Genomic DNA, 15,717 nt, shown 5'->3' with positions numbered 1-15,717 from the left:
CAACAGCCTGCTGAGGGTATTTTATCAGCATTGATAATGACATGAATCATTTTTTGTGTGTATATATAGTTCTGGTTTCAGAACTCTGGCTAAAACACAGATTTTCTATGTTAAGTAAAACTGTCCTGTCAGTTAGAATAAGTTATTAAACCATGGAGAAACAAAAGTGTTCAGGAGAGTAAAGGCAAACCTTGGTAATAACAATCCAATCTTCAGTAAAACTCCCATTTCATCATTAAAGTCATTTTCAATATTGATAGCTAAATTTAGTTAAATCAAGTTAACATTGGTGATCAAGCTGTGTTAAATATATCAGCACAGAAAATGTGAAAGCACATACAGAACATCAAAGGTCTATATGAGTGCTCACTTTGGCAGCACATATATTAAAGTTGGAATGAAACAAAGATTAGCATGGCCCCTGAGCAAGGATGACAAGCAAATTTGTGGTGTTTCATGTTTAAAAAAAGAGGTCTATATGAGTATTCAAAACTTCCAGCTTCATTTTATCCATGACAAGGGACCTTCCAGTTAAAGAAAGATGTATCTAAAAAACCTTCTAGAATGACTAAGGGAGGGAGGAGTTAATTTTTAATATTCATTTTAGAGAGTCTACTTTATCTTCACAAATAACTAATAAAATGTAATTTTCTTCTGTTTCTTCACCTTATTTGGTCAGCACAAATATCCAATAAAAAGGTACTTTTTCTCTTTCTCTTTATCTTGCTTATTAAAAAAAGCAAAACCAAAACTATTTAAGATAAGAAGAGAAAGGAACATTTATGTTTATTTACCAGTTGACAGGCTTCTTTCTAAAAAAAATCAGAGTTTTGATTATAATTACTTGACTACTTGATTTATATATTTTTATATTTGTGATATTTGATTTATATAAGTGTGGGTAATTTTTGCAACTTAAAATTAACAGAGAATTCTCTTTTGTTTTCTGTTTTTTTTTTTGTTTTTGTTTTTGTTTTTGGGGCCACACCTGGTAACACTCAGGGGTTACTCCTGGCTATGCACTCAGAAATCGCTTTTGGCTTGGGGCACCATATGGAATGCCAGGAATGGGAGGGATAGAACTGTGGTCCATCCTACGTTAGTTAGCACGTGCAAGGCAAACGTCCTACAGCTTTCGGCCCCAATTAACAGAGAATTCTTAATCATACATTGACCTGGAAAATTTTAAGCTATTAGAATTTTATTAAGAAGGGAGCAAAAATATCTGCACATAGTTTCAAGGAATCAAAGACAAAGTTATTTTCTACTTGTTAAAAAAACATATAACACATATAAAATGATGGACATATATTGAAAGGAAACATGGTTATGGAGCAATATTAGAAAGTTGTTCGTAAGCTAAATTGTTTGTCCTCATGAATAAGTGAAAAGATATTTTATATTTTATTGCAGTTTTATGGGTCAATTAGCATTTTGAATAACCTGCTCTTATATTCAAATTCTTTTTATATATCTCTCCATATTTGGTACTGCTTTTCTTATTACTGACTGCAACTCCATGTCACTGGCTACTTGCTACATGACTTCTGTTTATTTGCGATTATCTTCCTACCTTCCCTTTAGTGTGTGTTGGGCCATTATTAACCATTCTACCTGTATCCCAATCTTTTATTTCTTGAAAAACAGCAAATGAATTTATCACAAAATGTTCATTTTGAATGTTTAGAATATGCGTTAGAAAACTCTATAGACTACTGTCAGTCCATATATCTGCATTATTCAATATTTTAATTACTAGCCATATGTAGTTGCTGATGAATTGTAATGTGAAATGTTAATTTGAACTAAAAATTCCTACAAATCAAAGTATGCATGGACTTGAAGGCTTAAATAGGAAACTTAAATAGGAAATATATGCAATTATTTTATATTACATTAACAAAAACAAATTTATTATAGTTATGTATAGAAAGTTTATTATTTTTAATTTTTTAAGCACTGTGGTTACTAAAAGGTTCATAGTTGGGTTTCAGTTATCAAAGATACACTAGCAGTATAATGTCCCATGAACAATGTTTCCAATTTCCCTTTTCCCCCCACCCTCTGCCTGTTTTCTGGACAGGCATTCTATTTCTCTTTCTCACTATTGTCATGGTAGTTGTTAGTGCATTTTTTTAACTGCATTCATCACTCTTTGTGGTAAGCTTCATATTATAGGCTGGTGCTTCTGACCCTTGTTTCTATTATCTCTGGGTTTTATTACTATATTGTCTTTTACTTCTCTTAAATCTCACAGATGAATGAAACCTTTCTGCATCTCTATTCCTCTGACTCATGTCACTCAGCTTAATAATCTCCATGTCTACTCATGTATAGGCAAATTTCATGGCTTCATTTTATTAACGACTGCATAGTATTCCATTGTGTAGATGTATCACTGTTTCTTTAGCCACTCATCTGTTGCCAGGAATTTGGGTTGTTTCCAGATTCTGACTATTTTAAATAATGCTGCAATGAAAATGGGGGTGAATAGTGCATTTTTGTATTGTATTTTTGTATTCCTGGCCTATAGACCTAACAAGTGGTATTTTGGGGTCTGATGGGAGCTCAATTTTTAGTTTTTTGAGGAATAGACATATCTTTTTTTCAGAAAGGCTGGACAAGACAACATTCTCATCAGCAATAAATGAGAGATCCTTTCTCCCCACATCACAACCAGCAATGGTTGTTCTTGTTCTTTGTGATGTGTGCCAATCTCTGTGGTATGATACCTTTGTTGTTTTTATTTTCATCTTCCTGATAATTTTCTCTGTGGAACATATTTTATTCATTTGCCTTTTGGAAGTCTGTATTTCTTTTTTTGAGGAAATTTTTGTTCATTTTTTCTCCCCATTTTTGATGGGGGTAACATGTTTCGTTCGTGTTTAGTTATGTCAGTACCTTGTAATCACTGGAGTCCCAGAGACCCAGAAAGAATATCTCCATGAAAATTAAGAGTCAAGGGCATCATTTTAAAGAAAATACCAGAGTTAAAGAATGCATAAAACCAAAATCTGCATGCTCAAAGAATACTGCTAAAAAAAGTCGAAAGTAAAGCACCCCAGAACACATAATCAATGACAAGCCCCAGATAGGAATAGAATACTGGAAGCAGCAAGATCAAAAAAAGGCAAACTACATTCAAAGGAGCATCCTTAAGATTTATTGCAGATTTTCACAAGGAAACCTCAAGGCCCAAAAGCAGTATTGGGGAATAGTGACAAAATTCAAGGATATTAATGCTTTGCCAAGAGTACTTCATCTAGTTGGATTTACATTGAATTTGAAGGAAGGATACACAGCTTCATGGATAAACAATAGCTCAGAAACTTTATAGACTCAAAATAAAACTTAAAATTTATTATTTTTAAATAAAATGTATTATTAAAGTTTACTTTTTTACCTTTTTAAATGTAGCTACTACAAAGAATCCTACATTGACACTTGTGACATTCATTTTAGGATTATATTGAATTTTTGTGAAATGATATGTCTTTTCTAGTCTGAGAACAATTCCCAGAATGTGATCTTGTATAGTGTATATTAGGCACTCCTTGATTTTAGAATTTCTCTGGACATATTTCTAAAAATAATATTCTGTGTAATTTTTTATATATTTTATGGGTCACTTAGTATTTTATGGTTTACTACCAAAAGATGGGATGCATTCTATATTTAACTTTTACTGTATATAATATATATAAAATATACATTAAATATGATATAACTTTTTAATTTCAATAGATATTATTTACATTCATAAGTAATCTATTGGATGTAAATTCTGTACTTTATAGGACTCTCTATTTTGATAAACTATATTTTTATAGCCTTATCTTTCACCATAGCCTGATGGGAAACTTTTTATTTGTTCTTTTTTTCCTTATAATTTCTTCTTAACTTTCCCAAGTCTCACTCCTGCTTTGTGTATCTCTGTTTTCACACTATTGATTTTTTTAAATTCTTAATCTCTCTTTTTCTCTCTGTCTATATTTAATGATTTTTAGGCATACTTAGTTGTGCTAACTGGGTACATTAAGCTCAGCATTCAAGGGTTATTAATAGAGTTGTTTGGATAGAACCCTTCAAGTGAAGCTCATCTCCAGTCCCTTGGACAACTTCCCTGACTCTGATTTTTTGTATTTTAATTTCTCTGAGTTTTACTTAACCAAGTCAACCATTTTACTTGTGAAATTATGGATTATTTCAGTATATAATCAATAATAACATTATCTATTCTACAGATAAGAATTCTGATAATGGGGCCAGAGTCATAGGACAGCTATTAAGATATTTGCCTGGCATATATATACTCGAATTAGATTCCCAGCATTCCATCCATATAGTCCCTAGTTTCCACCAGAAATAATTTCTGAGTGTACAGCCACTAGTAATCCCCAAGTACCACCATGTGTGTGCCACCAAAAAAAGTCCAGTAATTTTTAAGTCAACAAATGAAAGTGAATTAATGAATATCTGAATATTTAAAACTGATTTCCTGAGAAAGTTCACAAAAGTTTGTTTTAATTTAGTACTATAGAAAACTGTCAATATAATTTTCTTGGTCCCTTAATACATTAATTCTACTTCACAAGCCATAACTAAATCAAAGAATTTAGAAATATATTATTTTTTATTTTATTATTATTATTATTTTTTTGGTTTGGGGCTATATTCAATACTCAAGGGTTTTTCATGGCTGTACATTCAAAATTATTTATGGTGGTGTTGAGGATCATATGAGATGTTGGGAATCTAAAAGGTCAATATTCTGCAAAGAAAGTATTCTATCTACTATACTTTCTTTGCAGCCCCTATCATTTATTTTAAATGCAAGATCTTTTGTTTGTTTTGTTCTTTCGTTTTGTTTTTGGGCCACACTTGGCATTGTTTGGGGGTTATTCATGGGTCTGCCCTCTGAAATCACTCCAACTGGGCTTAGGGGACTATATGGGATACTGGAGATCAGATCTGGGCTGGAAGCAAGAAAAACAAGCCTACCAGCTGTGCTATCATTTTGGATACTGGCAAGTTAATTTTTTAATGAAAATGTATTAAAATATTTTGGTTTACAAAGGTATTCATAGCTGAATTTTAGACATACTATGCTCCAGCACTTAATCCACTATCAATGTCATGGTTTCTCCACCAGGGTTCCCATTTTCCCTTACAACTAGCCAATATCTCAACTTGCTACCTTGACAGATTTTTAAGTTTGTTCTTAAAGTTTGGATCTCTTGTTTTAAGTTTTTATGACTCTGTGGCTTGGACATTTAGCTACCTCACTTCTTATAGCACCAATTTTCTTGAGTCCTCTTATATTCCTCTATCTTGTGATCCTCTTATCCCCTTCTATGCATTGTTTTTCATCTCTTCTTCCTTTCTTGATTTCTTTCCTTCTCTATTCTTCTTGTCCTTAAAAGAAAGACAAATAAATGGGATAATATATTTGCAATAAAAAATTATATAAAGGGTTGAAAACAAACATATATAAAGTATTCACATTGAGCAACATTTAAGAAATTAAAAAGCTGGTCCTCCAAGCCAGGAGCAGCTTCTGAGCGCATAGCCAGGAGTAACCCCTGAGCATTACTGGGTGTGGCCCAAAAACAAACAAAAAAAAAAATAAAAAGCCCCATAAAGGGGGAGAAAAAATAAACAGGGACTTTTTTAAGGAAGACCAATGATTAACCAACAGGCACATGAAAAAAATACTCATAATCACTTATCATTAGAGAAATCCAAATAAAGATGACAGTGAGATATCATCTCACATCAGTGAGATTGTCACATACTAAAAGCTAGAAGATATAATAAACTAACTCCCCAACTTTAATCATTTGAAGGAAAATTGAAAACATAAAGTCTAGGATAAGGAGAACTAAGCCTGCTGGTGGTGATTTTGGAAAAGTCTTGAATTTGATTGCAATTACTAGTGCTATTATGTTGAGCAAATCCAAAGTACTCAAGAGTGCCCATGAGATTTCTGCCTTTTTTTCTGATACCTACTGCCAGATTCTGCAAGATCCAAGTACAACTGGACAACGTTGCCATAAACTTTCATCAGATATGTTTTTACTTAGCTTTACATATTTGTTTGACCAAAATAGTTTCTGGGTTGATGTAAATAATGATATCTTCATCACTAAAGTTATCCCCCCAAACAATGGACCTTTCATCTACTGGTGGTAGGAATGTTGCCTAATTCTATCTTTATAAAAAGATTATATGGATTTATCTCAGTAAGCTAAAAATTGAGCTGCTATTTGTCACACCAATTTTGCTTCTGGATATCTAGCCACTGAGCATAAAAACATTTATTCAAAGAGACAAATAGGTATTTTTCTCATTGCAGTATGAGTACAATAGGTAATATATAGGATAAACCAAATTGGCCACCATAGATATGCTGCTCATGAAGATATGGTATAAATACACAATGAAATATGTAGCTTTAAGGAATGATAAAATACTGCCATTTTTGTAGCATGGATAGAACTAGAGAACATGTTAAAAAATGAAGTAAGCCAGGAAAAAAGGATAAATTGGGGCTAGATTGGTGGCACAAGTGGTAAGGAATCTGCCTTGCCCATGCTAGCATAAGACGAATCATGGTTCAATCTCCCAGCGTCCCATGGTAACGCTAGCCAGGAGCAATTTCTGAGTGCATAGCCAGGAGTAACCCATGAGCATCACTGGCTGTGGCCGGGAAAAAAAAAAAGGATAAATACAGGGTGATATCATTTATATGTATTAAATAGTATAAGTGGAAAAAAGAATTATATTGTTGAAAGAGGAAATGCTTAGATCATCCTTGGAATATGTTAATTTTCAGACAATATTCTTTTAAAGTAATTATAGTGTTTTGTAAAACATTTATTTAGGTTTTTGTGCCACACCCAGTGGCACCCAGAGGTTAGTCCTGGCTCTGTGCTGAGAAATCGCTCCTGGCAGGCTTGGGGGACCATGTGGGATGTCAGGAATTGATCCGAGATCTGTTCTGGGTCGGCCAGGTGCAAGGCGATTGCCCACTGCTGTGCTATCACTCTGGCACTAAGAGTGGTCTTGATAATTGTATTATGTTACTATTTGGTAGACTAATTTTTAGGCTCACGTGTAATATGAAAATTCTAAGAAAGAAAGAAATACAGATAATCTAGATAATAAAAAGTTAATTTTAATCCTTCAAAATCGAGTCATCAATACCTAAATTGTTCATGGATTATGAGAAAAAACACTATCATGCATCCCCTGAAGAATAAAAAATGAGATTTTGTAAGGTCTGAGTCGATTAGAATAATTGGTCACTTATGATAAGCACATGAACAATTAGGAATATAATTTTTACCTTTGTCATGGATAGTTTTATTTGAGGAAAAAATCTTAAATCCTAATGTTAACATACTCTAGGCTTATAAAAATTTAAAATGATTGCTTTTTTTTGGAGTCCAGAGCAGTGATTATGTATTAAGATTCTAGCTCATATCTGGGGCTGGAGCAGTGGCGCAAGCTCACAGGTGTCCTCAAACTTCTTAAACAGGGGGCCAGTTCACTGTCCTTCAGACTGTTGGAGGGCCAGATTATAGTAAAACAAAAATTATGAACAAATTTTTATGCACACTGCATATATCTTATTTAGAAGTGAAGAAACAAAATGGGAATAAATAAAATATGTGGCCCACAGGCCCTAGTTTGAAGACCCCTGCAAGGCTTCTGTCTTGCACACGTATCCTAGAATGAACCATGGTTCGGTCCTTCAGCATCCCATATGGTCCCCAAGCCAAGAGCAATTTCTGAGCACATAGCAAGGAGTAACCCCTGTGCATCACTGGGTGTAAGATTCTACCTCATATCTTTTCTTTTTTTTTCTTTTTTTTTTTTTAATTATGAGAACAAGGATGCAAAGATAGAGGACAAGGTAAAGTTACAGTGGAAGGACAATACATAACATAATTCTCAGAAGTCCCCTTGCTGATATCCCAACTTTGAAATTTCATCCAAAGAACATTAAGATTGTAACACACTATAATATTTCTTAACAGCACACAGGGCAATCTAAAGCCATAAAACTTACATAACTCCTTAAACATTACAGGCATAGCATTTTTTTTTACATTTCCATATTCATGCATATTAGCTTAAGTTAACCTCAAATCTTAACTGGGTTCTTTTTAAGGATTAGAGTCAAAGGAGCACAGCAAAAATGGTGTTAGAGTGGCAATTGTTGTTTGCATAGGCCCACCAAAATATGAGGGACATGGAAAGAAATAACCTTGGCCTAAATACAAAAAGACCCGACCCCTGAAGGTTCCTGGCACAAGACCAACTCTAGGCTCCAGGCAAGCTAGATAGTCCAATCCAAGACATTGTCTGTAGTGCCAACACACTTATAATTTCTGTTGTTGGTATCAAGCTTCTGTATTAAAGATCCTGGTATCTGTATATCCAACATTGAAGTCAGGATGTGGAGCGTCCTCTGGTTTCACCTCACAATCAAAGGGCAATGCAGGGAGCCCTGTCCTGTAAGCAAGTCGTTGTTGTTGTTAAGTCTTCTCAGTGTTAATGGAAGTCTCTTTTGAGCAGGACAATGTCTGAGCAGTGTAGAGTCTTCCTTGGTAGAGGATTGCTTCCAGGTGATGCTATAGACCAGCCTGGATGTTTTGTGGATGGCTTCCCTGGTTCAGGGAAAAGCCCTTTCTTCTGAGGTCTGTGCCAGGTCGTTATGTCAATGTTCAGGGTGTAAGGTCCCTATGCACTATAAGATTTGTCTGTACCAATCTCTATTAGATAGGCTCTTATTTATATGTATAGTATTTTCCCATTTTAATGTGCCTATGCAAAAAAGGAGCAATGCCACGTGATGTTCTTGACGTCTATGGGGGTGATAAGAACAATTATGGTTCCATCATAAGCATTAATCTGGGGGATTCTTTCTCTAAGATTACTTGTTAAACAGCTCAAAAAGAGAAGATGAAAAGTGGTTAGAATCGTCACTATATAAGACAACATTTAGTAAGAATTATAGCTGTCAGAGAAAAAACATAAAATATTCTAAAGAAATACGTGTCCATTTTATGTATCTTGAAACAGTTTGGGGTTGTTACACACAATACACGGTTTTGGTCTGTGATAAGGCTTAAGTGAATGACTCAAGTTCACTTAAAATTACTTAATCTACCTTTATTCTTGATTTTTATTTATGTTTGGGACACACCTAGATATATTCAGGATTTACTCCTGGCTCTTCACTCAGGGGTCACTACCTGGTAGTGCTAAGCAGAATATATGAAGTGTTGCTGATCAAGTTAGTATCAATAGGGGCCGGAGAGACAGCATGGAGGTAGCATGCGTTTGCCTTGTATGCAAAAGGACAGTGGTTTGAATCCTGGCATCCAGGAGCGATTTCTGAGTGTAGAGCCAGGAGTAACCCCTAAGTGCTGCCAGGTGTGACTCAAAAACCAAAAAAAAAAAAAATTAGTTACAATAGTGGACAAAGTAAGTGCCTTACCCTTATCTAACTCTCTGGTCTTTTTGTAACTTTTTTATCCTCCTTTTTAAGTACTTGTCTTTGATCACAGAAAGAATACAATTATGTGAATATCATGAGCATATTCTATAAGGAAGAACATAATTAAAGATGGAATGATGCTAGACAAGTCTTGGACTATTAACATTATTTGAAACATAGTTCTTTTGCTGTTGTGTGCCTTTATAAAATACATGACTCAAGAAAACATTCAGTGAAGTGTACTGAATTTTAAAGTATTATCTGAAAATTCAATAATTTCAATTTCAATTCAATAATTTCAATAATTATTTCAACAGCTCCAGTCTAGAAAGAGTCTTAGACTACTTTAGTTAGGTTGGTTCTTTTGAGCTTAAGTGGGATTAAATATATTCAGTTCTAAAATTAACCTGTTAGCAGAAAGTGCCTCTTTCTTATTAGCTTAATTGCTTTATCATTCTTTCTTACAAAACTGTTAGCATTGAATATGTAGAATTTGCTAGTATTTGTGGCATTTTATGCCAGGATCAAACCCAGGTAAGGTGTATATTCGACATACGCACAGTAGCACCTGTTATATTCTCTAGGCCACTGGAAGTTATTTAATATTTATTTAAACTTTTTTCCATATCCAGAAGTGCTCAGTTTTGCATATTCTGTGCTCAACAAAACATATATGCTAAGGCTCAAATAAAGTTAGGCCCCTGTTATATAACTCAGAGGTTCCTGTTCAAATATCTGTAAAGGAAGGACCTTTAATACAATGAAATGTATGATGTTAGGAGTTCCCTTTACATTTGCACTTAAAATGGCAGTTAAGTACAGTGGGGATTATAAAGTCTTAAATATTCCTGAGAGGCCGGAGCCATATTTGTAAAATAATTAGTTTCCCAGAAGCTGCAAATAAGCCCAATATTTCAGAGAGTTGTCTTTGAAATAGATTGTATTCAATCCTTGAGGAAGGCTTTTACCATTTCTATAAAAAATCTAATCTAAGATCAGTCTTTCCTATATAAAACTGAGACTCTCTGAAGTAACTGACCTTTGAGGCCACCGAAGTCCTACATTTCCTAATGTACAGAACTAAGTTTATTTTATATAAATTGAGACTCTTTGACTTAAAGATTACATGCTATGATTTACTCCACAGTTCCCTGGACACTGACATATCTTTTACGGCTAGCTATATCAGTAGAGGCTTTTTCTGAAGAGCTTCAGCCTAAGGAGTTAGTCTGCTTCCTGGAAAGTAACCATCTTGTTCTTCCAAAATCTTTACGCAGAGTCCCACGACTACATAAGTTTTATTTAGCAAATATATTTCCTGTCATAGGAGGACTGAAGTAGGACTTAGTCAGAAATTAATCTATACTGTATAACTGACTTCTTTGATTAATCATGACTATTTTGGGGGACTCATAGTTTATTATAATTCACTGTTAAAGTATACTTTCAAAGTAAAAATAAACAAATTCCCATGTGGTGAAGATTTAAATGAAAAAATATTTTCAGTTGCAGGACATTTCTACCTTAATTAAAGAGGAGTGATGCTTTCCTTTTTTGAGAAATTCAAGAGTGAATTAAAGGTTTTAATAATTAGGCTAGAGTTATTATTTTTCCTTTGGTTTTTTGGGCCACCCCTAACAGTGCTCCTGGCTCTGTGCTCAGAAATTTCTCCTGACAGGCTCAGGGACCATATTGAATGATGGGGATCAAATCCAGGTCTGTCCCAGGTTGGTAGCAGTAAGGCAAATGCCCTCCTGTGTGCTATCACTTCAGCCCCCTAGTATAGATATTTTATGAAAATACTTCACTTTTTTTCTCAGAAACTTTGTAAGCTACAAAACCCTAATCTTTCCCAAAACCCCTGCATTATTTTTCTTTATACTCCAAAAATAAGATCCTTATCTCTAGATTAAAAGTAGTGAGATACCTATCTTTCTTAGCTTGGCTGCTTCATCTTTCTGGAGGAAAAAGCAACCACCCAATTATACACAGCCATAAATTAACTTGACAAGCTGTGTTCTGGAACTGCCACCTTAGCCCGAGTTGTTTAAATTGTTCCTGGGTTTTGTCTCTTCTTTGAGAAGCCGCATTACATGCCCCAATGGAAATTTTTTTCTTTTTGTTTTCAGAGTTACCAACAATACACTCTGTACAGCAGGTTTAGCAGTTATGCACTTTATTTTCTCAGTGGACTCATTAAGCAGAAGACATCCCCTTTGCTCCTTCCATAAATGTGTCCCTACAAGGAAGCTGAGTTCATTGGTGGCCCATTCATCATTCCTTGCATAAGGGGATGGGAAGGCAAGTCTGAGAGTTTACAAAGTTCACAGGCTTATACTTTGGAAAAATCACTGTCCTTTCTCCCATAGCCCTTTCATTGTGAATATTATTTGTAATTGTGTCATATTATTCAGAGAGGTTATTCAGAAAATGTATTTTGCAAAGTAAATGAAGAATCCATATATCTAGAATATTGAAAATATGTCTCATTGAGTACACATGTTTACTCAAGTGTCATACTCATTGCTTACTAGCTATTCCAGTTAAAAGAGAATGCACCAAGAATTAGAATTTACAATGTTAAAATGTAATAAGATATATTTTTAAGTATACTGGAGAAGACATTCCTGTTTATCTAGTGGTTAGTAGTGCCATTTTTTACTCAGTACAGCATTAACATTTTAGCATCTCTCCTTTGATTCATTCCAGTGGTTTTACAAAGACTAAAAGATAAGTCAGCCATTATGTTTGATGCCTGTTCTGTCCTCCACCAAGAATCCTAGCAGTTTATTGTTCTCATTTAGATGGATGTTAAGAAGATGAAAGAGAAATTTCTTTTCTTAGTTCCCATGAGACTTTGTTAGTGATGAAATTTACCTGCACATATCATTTGCTCTATCATAACAAGACAAATACTATGTTCAATTGCTTTCTTATAATCACCATCTTTCTGTACACAATTATAAATTCTGCCCTGAATTTGATGCTAGTTTATAATCATTACCTTTTATTCTTTTCCTTGCTAAACAATTCCCAATTATTGTGCCCTTGGGGAACATTAAATTCTCTGCCAGTATGATGCCAAAAACAACAACAAGTTTATGTTATGGAGCTAAAGAGATATAGCAGGAGTCAATGTTATGGATAACCCTAGTTCTATCGTTGATGACACATTCCTTTAAGCATTTCTGGGTTCAGTCATTAATGCATCTCCCTACACAGTAGACTAGGGTGTGTCCTAGATAACTCCAACCCAAAAAGAACCATTTCTCAGGATCTCATGATGGTAACTGGGAAGGAATTCTAAGCTCATAGAACACCACTTGGAAACTCCACCTCCACCAAAACAATTCTAATTCTATCAATGAAAGTACTGGAACTTAAAGCAACATATTATAACAGTACATATACAAAACTGACACCCCCACCCCATAAGGTATGTAACTAGATAGACTAATTTAAAACCTCCATTGATACTTCTATGTTTCACATTGAACGTTTTATTGCGTGATGAATTCAAGGCAACTATTTAGTTATTACTTTTAACACAACAACAAAACTTTGTGGGACCATAATTTGAATGGGATTTTTTGATGTCCATTTCTTCTCTATCATTATTGGTGTATAAGAAGGCTACTGATTTTTGATTGTTAATTCCTTCCTTCCCTCTTTCCTCCTTTTCATCCATCATTCCCTCTTTCCTTCCTTCCTTCCCTCATTACCTCCCTTCTTCCTTCCCTCTTTCCTTCCTTCCCTCATTCCCTCCCTCTTTCCTTTCCTTCCTCCCTCCCTTCAGTCCTTCCTTTCTTTCCTTCCTCCCTCCCTTCCTTCCTTCCCTCCTTCCCTTCTTCCTTACCTCCTTTCCTCCCTCCTTTCCTTCCTTCCTTCCTTCCCTCATTCCCTCATTATTCCCTCTCCCCTTTCCTCCCTCACTTTCTCCCTCTCTTCCTTCCTCCCTCCCTCCCTTCCTTCCTCTCTCCCTTCCTCCCTTCCTTCCTTCCTTCCTTCCTTCCTTCCTCCCTCCCTCCCTCCCTCCCTCCCTCCCTCCCTCCCTTCCTTCCTTCCTTCCTTCCTTCCTTCCTTCCTTCCTTCCTTCCTTCCTTCCTTCCTTCCTTCCTTCCTTCCTTCCTTCCTTCCTTTCCTCTTTCCTTTCTTCCTTCCTTCCCTTTCTCCTTTCTTCCCTCATACCTGAGATGTTCCAGAAATACTCTGGTGGGCTGGACTACCTCTTGGGGTCTCAGAAATTAAACCTGGAATAGCTACATACAAAAAACACACTTTATCTCCTGGAATATTTTCTTTTTTGTGCCACAAAAACCACCCTCCACCTCCTTTCTTAAAATTTTCTGTTTATTTTAACAAACACAGATAAAGGCATCTCTTTGCTTGGGTCAAAAGGTATTGACTTTGTTACAAACACTAGAATCATATAATGTGAGGCTAGTTCTTTAAAAGGCGCTCGCTCCTCTTCCTTGTTGACCTAGGTCACTTAGTATTCAAAGGTACTCCGTTCTATCCTCCCTACTTCTCTGACAAAACCAGAAAATAAAGGTTAAATTCCATTCATTTTTATATGTTTGATTGCATTTTGTACAAAATATATTCAATTAAAATTTCTACCATTTATACCATCAGCAATAACATTCTGAGACCAAAGATTACTTCATTGGTGGCTGGAGAGCTGGAGCAAGTGGTAGGGCTTCTGTCTTGCTGGAACTAGCCTAGGACAGACTGCGGTTTGATCCCCCCAGCATCCCATGTGGTCTCCCAAGCCAGAGCAAGTTCAGACTGCATAGCTAGGATTAACCAATGAGCATCACCAGGTGTGGTGCAAAATCCAAAAAAAAAAAAAAGAAAAAGAAAATTAAAGAAAAAATGTCAATGAATTTTAAGTATTAGAAAAAAGACTTTTTCTTCTTTTACCTCATCCAGAGACAACAAGGAGGAGTCACTGAAATCATTAAACTGTTGGCTCTAAAAAAAAAAACATTTAATTTTGCTGCCTAGGGTTTTAAATGAGTAATAGACACTGATCTTTCTGTGTGTGTGTGTGTGTGTGTGTGTGTGTGTGTGTGTGTGTGTGTGTGTGAAAGGGGGGATGATATAGGAAAGATTGTGTACTGAGAAGATGGAAGAATCCACTCTGAAAAACATAATAGCTTTCCATGCCTGAATCTTTGCTAAATATTTGTTATCAGTCAGAGATTGTACAAGTCATAGGCTTCATAATTTTCCCTCAATAGTGTTGACCCTATTTTGCCCTTCCTTAGTCCTATGCCTTGTTACATTGGTTTGTCTTTCACTGAATGAAAATAATACATATTAACTGTAGTTCTAAAATATGTCTGTATCCATTCATTATAATTTCTACCTGTGGTAAAAATGCTTCCAACAAGGATAAGCTTTATTATAACATTGACTAATCATAACAATAGAATTAAAGTAATAATTATTATTTGAGTTACTCTGGTGAAAATTTATTATAGGTCAGGCATTCTGTTAAGTTGTTGATATGTATTATTCTTACCTCACTGGTAATTTTATGAATTAAATTAATTATTGTAGGAAAATTCTTTTTTACCTTGGGTAATATTAATACAATTATTAATCATGGTTACATTTATACAATTCCTCTGCAATAGGAATAATTATAAACAATTTTAGTGATAAATATAACAATAACTATAAGTGAATTCAATTAAAACATAAAACCACATACTTTGACTTAGAGTATTTCCACCAGTACAGTGCTTAAAAATTTATATATAAATTTTAAAATGGAGAAAAAAAATTACCAGTGAATGCCCAACATACACCAGTGCTACATTGGCCTGCCCTCCTTCCCATGCCCCCCACTTAGGGTAGGGAGAGAAGGGGGAAAGCCTGAGGACCACTATAGAGTCCACCTGAGCCGGCACCCAGGGAAGGCTTGTAGTCCAGGGGAAAAATAGGGGAATGGCTGGGGGCCTGTCAAGTCTCCCAGAACCCTCCAAACTAGGGAGAAGGCCTCTGGCGTTGGGTGTTCCCAAACCCCATACCTGAGAAGAGCTGGCCTCCAGGATCAGAAGGAACTGGAAGCCAGATATCTGCCCGGCCTCCTCCCCATGCTCCTCTCCCCTAGAGAAGGGAGGGGGAAGCCTGAGGACCCCTAAAGAGTCCACCTGGAACCCACTTTAGGCCACCTGAGCCAGCACTCAGGGAAGGCCTGG

At 35.5% G+C, this 15,717-nt stretch overlaps 1 non-coding gene across 1 annotated transcript; it reads left to right on the top strand.

The window, feature by feature from the left end:
* Positions 1-362: 362 nt before the first annotated feature.
* On the top strand, positions 363-464 carry LOC126029148 (U6 spliceosomal RNA). The gene has a single exon (XR_007502804.1). It is a non-coding gene; the product is annotated as a U6 spliceosomal RNA (small nuclear RNA).
* The last annotated feature ends 15,253 nt before the right edge of the window (positions 465-15,717 follow it).

This window comes from Suncus etruscus, chromosome 1 (genome assembly GCF_024139225.1).
Source record: "Suncus etruscus isolate mSunEtr1 chromosome 1, mSunEtr1.pri.cur, whole genome shotgun sequence".
In the NCBI taxonomy this organism is placed as follows: domain Eukaryota; kingdom Metazoa; phylum Chordata; class Mammalia; order Eulipotyphla; family Soricidae; genus Suncus; species Suncus etruscus.
The sequence above is the reverse complement of the archived record's forward strand: the minus strand, read 5'-3'. Positions and strand labels throughout refer to the sequence as shown.